This window comes from Helianthus annuus, chromosome 1 (assembly GCF_002127325.2).
Source record: "Helianthus annuus cultivar XRQ/B chromosome 1, HanXRQr2.0-SUNRISE, whole genome shotgun sequence".
In the NCBI taxonomy this organism is placed as follows: domain Eukaryota; kingdom Viridiplantae; phylum Streptophyta; class Magnoliopsida; order Asterales; family Asteraceae; genus Helianthus; species Helianthus annuus.
The window spans coordinates 25,765,702-25,776,827 of NC_035433.2; the positions used below are offsets into that span (position 1 = coordinate 25,765,702).

At 39.3% G+C, this 11,126-nt stretch overlaps 1 long non-coding RNA gene across 1 annotated transcript; it reads right to left on the reverse strand.

Moving 5' to 3' along the window:
• Positions 1-279: 279 nt before the first annotated feature.
• Positions 280-670, reverse strand: LOC118479590. The gene is made up of 3 exons (XR_004859725.1): positions 564-670; positions 425-487; positions 280-334 (listed from the first exon to the last, which is right to left on the reverse strand). It is a non-coding gene; the product is annotated as an uncharacterized LOC118479590 (long non-coding RNA).
• Positions 671-11,126: the final 10,456 nt, after the last annotated feature.

Genomic DNA, 11,126 nt, shown 5'->3' on the forward strand with positions numbered 1-11,126 from the left:
ATATAAAATGTGCAAGTTAAAATAGTTTGTAATCACATATGAATGCTCAACACTCTGAATCTGAACTCGAGCATTCTCCAGTTCCTTTTGTAACGCCTCAACCACCTTAGCGTTCTTGAACTAAAGCTCCCGAAAGTCAAGTGCGAGCAATCAGCAGTCTGAACTTGCAGGTGGTTCAGAATCACTACAGAAGGGATGTCCTCTCAGGTTCATCAAACTGTCTTTCTTCTTGTATATTAAGTTGCTGCATGTTTGTACTCAAATAGTTCATACACGGAACGTGCAGTCTCCTCCCATCTATCAAGAGCCTCAAGCTGAAGCACACATAATGCCGCTGCACAGAATTCATCAATCATTTAAAAGATAACAATATGTAACCAAGTACTAAATATATATAAAAAGTTTGTTTTATTAAAGATCATACCGATGTTAGAAAATCATGGACTCGTGACTCCTTCATTGCGTCTGTAGCATGCTTCAACAAGGCCTGACCAGTAGATAACATGTCAAGATTCACAATAAAAAAAACAAAAGGAAGTTCATTTGTTTTGTTGATTACCGACCGTTTTGATATTCTCCATGCTTATGGATCCGGTTTTGCTCGGTTCTAATAGCGAAAATTGCTCCTTTAGATAATATAACTCATCAGTACCCAATGTCTTTACTAAAGTCTGCAAATGAGAAGATTAAACTGAATGTGATATTATTGAAGGATATTGTCAACCAGACCTGTAAAAAAACAAACTGACATGTTTTAACCCGAACTTATTACTTATTTTGACCAATTAGCCATCCCGCCCATCTTGTCACCTCTAGTTTAATGTCCGTTCATAATTTGGAACAAAATACCTTGAAGCCCTTGGGTCTAAGTGACATCAGAAATATAATACATTGAGTAGATGGTGCTAAAAACCTCAGGTACGAAAAGCGGTGCGCTTTTGCGCTTGATGCTTCGCTCCTGGGTTTTAGACCTTGTCGCTTTTTAAACGAAGCTTACCAGTTACCAATACACTACTTCTTGAAGGTTTCAAATTTGAGATTTGTAAAAGCTTATTGCAAGATTCCTAAGCATAGTTTGTAATTTTAATTTAAATAAATTGTATTAAGATGGAACTATATAAAAATAGACTATAAGATATATTTACCTCGGTAACACTATGGTTAAAATGCCTCTCATTTTTTTCCATAATCATGTGGTCCCTATCTCCTCCACACAGCAAGTTGAATGCAGCTCCTGTTACATCATAAACAGTTAGTAAGAATATCAACAAAAATATCAAAATTCATCAGATTCATATTTTTGAAGAAGTAAATATAATTCGACACTAAAACACAACATTTTCTGTAGTTTTCAATTAAAATTGACTTTATTTCCCTTTAGTAACTAATAAAGCTTTGATTATTGGCTCACAAGTTTCATTCAGTTGTCCTTGTCAAGGGGAATTATAGTCATTTGACCCATAGTTAAAACATTGAGTTAACTTCGTTTTTGCTCCATGTGGTTTGTCCATCTTAACTCTTTTGCCCCAATAGTTTAAAAAGTGTCATTTTCCTCACTGACCGCATAATCAAAGAGAGGCTGGTGACAGGTTCTCTTACATATCTGGCCATCTCTTTACTATAACTTATATCCCTAATATCATATTTTTTTATTAGTACTTCAGTTTGTATGGGGGGGGGGGCACGGTAAGTGGCATAAAGGGGATCATGTCTTACACGTTTTATCTCAAACATGTCAAAGTGGTCAAAGACTTCCATTTTGTTTTTCAAAAGATAGCAGCACCAAGCATACCTTAGCTTGCACCTTTTTGTTAATTGGTGCTATGTTTGCCGCTAATATCCAATCATTTCTTGTTGCCAACTTCAGAGAAGCACCCGTATCAATCAACATTCTTATGGAAAAACAGCAGGCTACATATAAAACAAAAACCGTAATCAATACAAAAATATATACTCTCTCCGTAGATCCATTCACAAAACATTAAAAAACACAAAACCAGCACAGATCTGAAAGTATTATAACAGATCTGACAAAGATGTTTATAAAAAACTTAAAAGATATAAAATTTAACAAACAAAACTATAGATAGGGTAAAAAACGGTACCACTAAGGCTGAATTTGAAGGTTCTTGAACCAAGCCGCAGTGTTCTCTCTTTCACCTGTTCATCGGTCTTCGTCTTCAACTATATTCACATTTCCAGAAAACAAAAACCCTAATCAATACAAAAATATATACTCTCTGTGTTGAATATTAGGGTTTAGATTGAGTGAAAGAGTATATATTGGATCCATTTGGGTGAAATGGGTCAAAGAGATCCATTTGAGCTACTCCGCGTGTTTTGGATTTTTCAACACCTTCATGCTTTAAAGGTTGTACAATGGGCTTCAAATGGTTGTAAAGTGGCAAATGACCATTTCTGTCCTTCGTATATGCTTTATAAAGTAGTATATATATATATATATATATATATATATATATATATATATATATATATATATATATATATATATATATATATATATATATATATATATATATATATATACGTACATACGACCTCTAGACAATTACTTATTTACTAAACGAATAAGACCTGACCTATCAAATCTTCTTATTAGAAGGAGAATGCCTCCTCAAAGGAACAATCAACTGCCCACGACCGAGGCAGAATTACAAGAGCGCATCTCACAGGCCATCGCACAACATGAGGCCCTTCGCTCCGAACACAGCGGAGGTACCTCGGGGAATAACCCACCTAACGGTAATGTTTAAGTCACCTAAGACACATTACAATACGTTTGGACATTTCCAAGTGTGCTTTGCTAATGCTTTCTGTGAATGATGTTGCTTGTGTACAGGTTGTACCTATAAGCAGTTTTTGGACTGCAAGCCTCTGAATTTCGATGGCACCGGGGGTGCCGTAGCTTTTGTAAGATGGGTTGAGAAGACGGATTCTGTTCTACAGATGAGTAAATGTGCTCCAGAGCATCAGGTCATGTACATCTCTGGACTGTTTTTAGATGGGGCTCTGTCATGGTGGAACCTTCAGGTTTAGACTTTGGGTGAAGCTGCTGCGTATGCATTGTCATGGGATGAATTGAAAGTACTGATGCGAAAGAAGTATTGTTCCAGAGCCGAAATCCAGAAGTTGGAAACTGAATTCTGGAATCTGAAAATGGAAGGTCCTTAAGTAGCTGAGAATGTGCAGAGATTTCATGATTTGTCTCGTGTTGTTCCTTACTTGGTAGAGCCAGAATTTAAAAGGATAGAACGTTTCATCTGGGGTTTGGCACCACAGATTCTGAGCATGGTGACTACTTCCAAGCCACCAAAAATTACTGAGGCAATCGACTTGAGTGTGGCACTGAGAGAGGAAGCCGTTAGATTGGGAAAGTTCTCGATTTCTAAGACAAAGAAGAAAGAGACCCATGTGGAGTCGTCTGGGGAAAACAAGAGAAAGTTCACAAACTTCAAGAAAGGTACTCGGGCGAACAACTACAATGCCAACAAGCGCAGAGACGCTAATCCGCCAGTGGAGGCACAAACTGGCACTGAAAATGCTGAGAACAAAGGAAGAGGGTACATGGGTACTCTACCAAAGTGAGATGTATGCCAGTTTCACCATGCCGGTTAGTGCAGGTTTAGGAAGTGTGGTAATTGTGGAAGGAATGGTCATTCTAAGGAAACGTGTTGGTTTGGAGCTGGTTGTGGAAATGGTGGGCAAGGAGGAAATGGTAATGGCAACGGTAACCCTGGTGGTAATGGGAATCAGAATGGTAATCGGAACCGTGGTGGAAACGGAAACCAGGCCGGAAACGGAAACCCGACCAGAAATGGAAATCGAGGAGGACACAACCACAACAATAATCAAGGAGGTACTGGAAATGGACACAGTCAAGGTTGCTTTGGTTGTGGTGAAATAGGGCATTTTAAGCGGGATTGCCCAAAGAATAACCAAGCTCGTGGAAGAGTGTTTAACATTGGAGCTAGGGAAGCACGCTAGGATCCGAACGTGGTTACTGGTACGTTCCTTATTATTCAACATTTTGCATCTGTGCTATTTGATACTAGTGTCGATTATAGCTTCGTATCTCTAGAGTTTAAGAATGTACTTGACTTAGTAGCAAGTAAGTTAGATATCCCGTACTGGATAGAACTACCTAATGGAAAGCTAGTAGAAGCCAATGAAGTGACTAGAGGTTGTGTTATAGAGCTTGGAGAGCGTGAGTTTGCGATAGATCTTCTGCCAGTTGAATTGGGAAGCTTCGACGTCGTAGTTGGGATGGATTGGTTGTCGAGTAATCGTGCAGAGATTGTATGTCATAAGAAGATTATCCGCATCCCGATGGCGAATGAAGAGACGATTGTGATACACGGGGAGAAGTGTGATACGCCTCTGCGGATTATTATTTGCTTGAAAGCACGAAAGTTTTTACGTAAAGGATGTGTTGCCTTCTTGGCTCACGTGGTGGATAAGGAAGCCGAAGAACCGAAGCTCGAAGATATCCCTGTGGTAAGGGAATATCCTGAAGTCTTCCCCGAAGACTTGCCAGGATTACCTCCCCAATGACAAGTCGATTTCCACATTGACTTGGTTCCAGGCGCCGTGCCTGAAGCCAAGGCACCTTATCGACTTGCGCCTTCAGAAATACAAGAGTTAACAACGCAGCTTCAGGAGTTGTTGGATAAGGGATTCATAAGGCCAAGCTTCATGCCTTGGGGAGCTCCAGTGTTGTTCATCAAGAAGAAGGACGGTAGTTTTCAAATGTGTATCGACTACCGGGAGTTGAACAAGTTAACCATCAAGAATCGGTATCCCTTGTCGAGGATTGATGATTTATTCGACCAACTTCGGGGCTTAAGCTACTATTCCATGATTGATCTTCGATCAGGTTATCACCAGCTGCGGATTCAAGAAGAAAGTATACTGAAGACTGCCTTTAGAACTCGTTATGGACATTACGAGTTTCTAGTGATGTCGTTTGGGTTGACAAATGCACCGGCAGTATTTATGGATTTCATGAATCGGGTTTGCAAGCCATATCTCGATAAGTTCGTGATCGTATTTATCGATGATATTTTGATCTATTCGCGGACAAAGGAAGACTATGAGCAACACCTCAGAGCCATCATAGAGATGCTAAAGAAGGAGAAGCTCTGTGCTAAGTTCTCTAAGTGAAAGTTTTTGATACGCAAAGTACAGTTCCTCGGTCACGTGGTAACTGAGAATGGTATTCATGTGGATCCTACCAAGATAGAGGCAATTAAGAACTGGGAAACTCCGAAGACGCCAACCGAGATCCGACAATTTTTGGGTTTAGCAGGGTATTATCGCAGATTCACAGAGGATTTCTCCAAGATAGCTCAACCGTTGACCTCCCTTACTCAAAAGGATAAGAAGTATGAATGGGGAGATAAACAAGAAGAAGCATTTCAGCTGGTTAAGAATAAGCTATGCGATGCACCTATATTATCCCTACCCAAAGGCATCGACGACTTCGTGGTATACTGTGACGCCTCGCGTCAGGGATTGGGTTGTGTGCTAATGCAACGCCAGAAGGTTATCTCTTATGCTTCACACCAACTAAAGGTCCATGAGAAAAACTACACCACGCACGACTTGGTACTAGGTGCAGTGGTATTTGCATTGAAGATTTGGCGATATTATCTGTATGGTACTCGATGTACTATTTTTACGGATCACAAGAGCCTGCAGCACATATTCGATCAGAAAGAGCTTAATATGAGACGGAAACGATTTGAGTTGTTAAATGATTATGACTGCGAGATCAAGTATCATCCAGGAAAGGCGAATGTGGTAGCAGACGCCTTAAGTCAAAAGGAAAAGATCAAGCCCATAAGGGTTAGGGCTTTGGAAATGATTATTCAGACGAACATCACGTTGCGTATTCGTATGGCACAAAGAGAAGCTCTTAAGAAAGAGAACCTTAAGGCTGAATACCTCCGAGGAATGGAGAAAAAGTTGGTACCCAACGAGGAAGGAACCTTGTATTTCATGGGATGTATTTGGGTTCCGCTTTATGGTGGTATTAGAGAGGTTATTTTCGATGAAGCTCATAAATCGAGGTACTCGATCCATCCAGGATCAGACAAGATGTACCAAGATCTAAAGGATTACTATTGGTGGCCAAGACTTAAAAGTGATGTTGCTATTTATGTTGGGAAGTGCTTAACTTGTGCTAAGGTGAAGGCCGAGTATCAGAAGCCTTCAGGTCTTCTACAACAGCCTGAGATACCCATGTGGAAGTGGGAACAGATTTAGATGGATTTCATAACGAAGTTACCCAGGACTCCCAGAGGTCATGATACGATTTGGGTAATCGTAGACCGATTGACAAAGTCTGCGCACTTCTTGCCGATTAGAGAAAAGGATAACACTGGTGTTGGATCGTCGTATGAGCCTAACGAGTCAATCAGAAGAGTTCATGATCCATATCAAAGGCGGAATTAGTGATATAGACGTAAAACATCTTGATTCTCCTTAATTATCCTTTTATTAATGATTTGAAAGAAAATCGTTTGACAAACTAGCAGCACCTCGGCTCTGAAATCAAGACCGTTACAAATGACTCAGCAACTCAGCTATATATAGGCCAGGGTATTTCGCACGAACATGCTCACACGAAGTCCCTATTTCGTACGAAATCAGCATTTGCTATTTCGTGCGAAATCACCTATTTACATGTAAAACCTGATTTCTATCCTGTTGAGCACTGGTTTATCCTATCTATACTCAAGACTCTATAAAGACGAAGTTAACAGACATTTGTGCACCAACAGACTCCCCTTGGATGTTGACGAAGTCTTTAGCATCAAATCTTCAGTCTTTAGTCTTGATCTATCTTCCACTCTGCTAAAAATGTCTAACACTATAAGCTTCCTTCAATCTCTTCATCTTCAATCTTCAAACTCCCCTTTGAGTGTTGGTCCAGAATTTTGACTCCCCCTTTAGAAGACTCCCTCTTCCAATAAGCTGGGACTTGAATTCTGGCTCAAACTTTATACAAACTTTGCCATGGGGATTTCTCTTTACTGCTTTCACACTTTCAAACCTGTAACCCGCTTCTCAAAGATATAACATTACAATCTATTCACAATTGAACTTCTTTTGTTGTTCATCAGTTTTAAGAAATCCACTTAAGTCTCCAGATCCAAATTAATGACCCTGGATACTTAATTTGTCTACCAAGTCCAACTTAATAACCTTAGTTGATCTGAGACAAAACAAAAACTGATTTTAGTTCAACATTTTTTTTTCAAAACATTTCTGAAGATTACAAGTTTCAACTTAATAAACTTGCTTTGACTTTTCAACTTTCAGGTTTATCAGAATAAGCTCCCAACTCATCTTCCAGCTTAGAATACTTCCTGGACTGTGAATCCGAAGATCAGCTTTCCACTTTGGTTTGTCGGAAAATAAAGCGGAAATGAAAAATCTTTTTGGATTTTGAATAAAACTTCTAAACTAGAAAGCAATAAAATCTTTTTGAGCTTTTTGAATGAAAAACAGAAATTAAATACAGTAAATGTAAACTATTTACAAACATATTTTTGGTGAGCGTGTTATGGAATCATATCCGCTATCAGATAAGCTACGAGTACCGTTAAGCTTTTATTACATACTCAGAATTAAACAATTCGCTTAGATTGTCGATATACTGATCCTCTTTAAATTTTCACACAAATTTCAATCTGTTCAGGATACGAATTTAGTGTTTTAGAGACTTAAGCTTATACGCGTGTACATCTCAGAATATACTCCCGTATCCAGACCACTATATTCAGTCTTACAGGTGAGTGCACACTAATGATATCTGTATTAGGGTGAATGCGAGACCATAAGAGCTCAGGTTAGAACTTCCGTTCGCACAGAGAGATGATGGTTTGTCTTTTAGTGGGTTCCCTTTGGGAATCTTTTAATTCAACAGCACATGATTAGCATTTTGCAATGTTTCATCATTTTTTATGCTGAGGGTGAGCTTTTAAGAACAAAGCTGTGCAGAATATTATACGAGGACTAGGCTATTGCTTCCGCAAAATCAGAAGTCTAAGTACAATACCCCAGATATCATCACGTACAAACACCTAGTATGTCAGAAATAGCGTCTTTCAAACAAGATTTCAGGGGTTACCTATATATCCGAGAGATGTTCCCCACGAAATAAGCAAGTAATGATTTAGGTTTATATCCCGAACAAACCTACTAAGTGTGTAAAAACCTATCGGCACATCATCAGCGAGACTGTTTAACTCATTTTAAACATTACAAATCTTTAGCGTACTGTAACTGTCTAGCCGATATACTATCATTTTCCCTTTTTACACAAGCTCTTTTTCAGTTTTCTATTGTTTTTGGATTTTAAAATATCTCATGTTTTTGTATTTTTGAATTTTTTTACTGTTTTTGTATTTTCTGAAAATAACCTAACTCCCCCTAAATACCAAAACAAGTAAAAAGTCAACAAACCATTGCAAATTACTTCTCAACATCATCTACAGTGGTACATTGATCAACGCCAAGAATTTCTCCGACACCGATAAAAGCTTCATACGATTCAGTTTTAAAAGATATTTAAAACGTGTTTTATCAAAAGCTTTGGTATGTAAATCAGCTTTTTGCTCGTCAGTATGGATTTTCTCAATTCGTATCAACTTCTTCTCGATACAATCTCGGATGAAGTGATGACGGATCTCTATGTGTTTTGTTTTTGCGTGATGAAAAGGATTTTTTGTGATATTTATCGCTGCCACATTATCAACAAAGATAGGGGTAGTAAGAAATTGCAAACGTAGTCGCGCATCTGTTGCTGGATCCACAAGATCTGAGAACAGCAGCTGCTAGCAGATACATATTCAGCTTCACATGTGGACAAAGCTACAGAGGTCTGCTTCTTACATTGCCAGGTGACCAATCGTGGTCCAAAAAACTGAAAACCCGACGTTGTTGATTTTGCGTTAACTTTGCAGCATCCGAAATCGAAATCGGAATAACCTTCGAGCTTGAAGTCGCCTTCTTTTGGATACCACAACCCTAGTGATGGAGTTCCTCTTAGGTAGCGTAATATCCGTTTCACAATCACCATATGCGAAGCTCTTGGGTTAGATTGAAATCTTGCTGCGAGGCAGGTAGGATACATGATATCGGGTCTAGAAGTTGTCAAATACATTAGCGAACCGATCATTGAACGATACAGTGTTTCATCTACCTTCTCTCTGGTGATATCAGGGTTTATCCCATGGTTCGTTGCTAATGGGGTGGAGGCTGGAGTAGATCCTGACATCCCAAATTTCTCTAAGATATCATGAACGTACTTCGTCTGATGTATGAAAATTCCTTTGGGCAATTGTTCAACCTGAAGACCCAAAAACAATTTCATCTCACCCATCAATGACATTTCAAATTTTTGCTTCATAACTTTTTCAAACTCTTTGCAAAAATCTTCATTTGTTGACCCAAATATAATGTCATCCACGTATATCTGAACAATCAGAAGATGACCGTCGACCTCTTTGGTGAAGAGAGTGGCATCCACTTTTCCACGGATGAAGTTGTTGGCAAGCAAGTGTTGAGATAATGTCTCGTACCAGGCTCTCGGGGCCTGGTGTAAACCATACAGCACTTTATCCAGTATATAGACATTGTCTTTGTGGATTGGGTCGGTGAAGCCCGGTGGCTGTCTGACATATACCTCCTCTTTTACCATCACATAGAGAAAAGCCAATTTGACATCTAGCTGAAAGACTTTAAATCCCTTCCATGATGCAAATGCTAAAAAGATTCTAATCGCTTCAAGTCTAGCGACGGGAGAATACACTTCTGTGTAATCTATACCCTCCTGCTGACTGAAACCTTGGACTACGAGTCGAGCTTTGTTACGAATAATAACCCCTCGGTCATCTCTCTTTCATTTAAACACCCATTTTGTGTTAATCTTCCTATGACCATCAGGCATGTCTACCAACTTCCACACTCCCAACTTCTCGAATTGACTTAACTCTTCTTGCATAGCATTGACCCAAGAATCTTCAGTTAGCGCCTCTTTGTATGTTCGTGGTTCAATCTGCAAAATAAAACAACTAAGTGAAAACTCAGTTTGAAAAGGGGCAACTGTAGAATAAAAACAAGTAAGCCCTTGGTCAATTTGTCGTCTAGTTCGAACGCCTGATTGTAATTCTCCAATGATCAACTCCTCTGGATGGTATGAAAGAGTTCTTGGCATCACTTCGCCTGGAACATCTACATCGCCTTCCAAATTTGTGATATTCTGATTTACATCGTGTTCACTGACTGGATTTGTTTGACTTGAAATCTGGATCTGCTCCCCCTCAGAATCTGAATCACCACGATCAAATATTGGCCTATCATCAGATTCTTGATTTTCGTTGACTACTGTCTGATTATCAGGAGCAATTTCTTGTTCTGAAGATTGTTGTATATCATCATGTTCACCAGCCTTACTTGGACCAGCTTCATCATCATTTGAAGGTTGCCGTGGTCGCCTAGAATACTCAGCTGGAAACCTTTCTTGAGATGACTCATACTCTCTCAGAATATCCAACTCATCAAAGAAATATGTATCTTCCTGCTCAATGACTTCCACAGAGTATCATAATCATAACGCCATCCGTGACCAAGATAATGAGGAAGCATATTAAACCTCGACACTCAACAATATATGCTTCAATAACCTTCTTATAGCTTGGAAAAAAGACTCGTTTCATTGGACTTGCATATCCTACAAAAATTCCTTCAACGCTCTTTGGACCAAATTTACCACGAGGTTCTATTACCGTGCAGGGAGACCCAAACGGTTCTAGATACTTCAGGTTTGGTTTGCGGTTGTTTATTAGCTCTAAACATGTTTTGTTGAATTTCTTCACTGTAAGTACCCGGTTGAGTGTATAGCAAGCGGCTGATACTACTTTTGCCCAAAAGTTGATTGGTAGCTTTGAATCAGCAAGCATTGTTCTGGCCGTTTCGATTAGCGTCCTGTTCTTTCGTTCTGCTACTCCATTTTGTTGCAGAGTATAAGGAGCACTAAATTCTTGCAATATACCTCTCTCATCACAATATTCTTCCATCTTGTTGTTCTTAAACTCAGT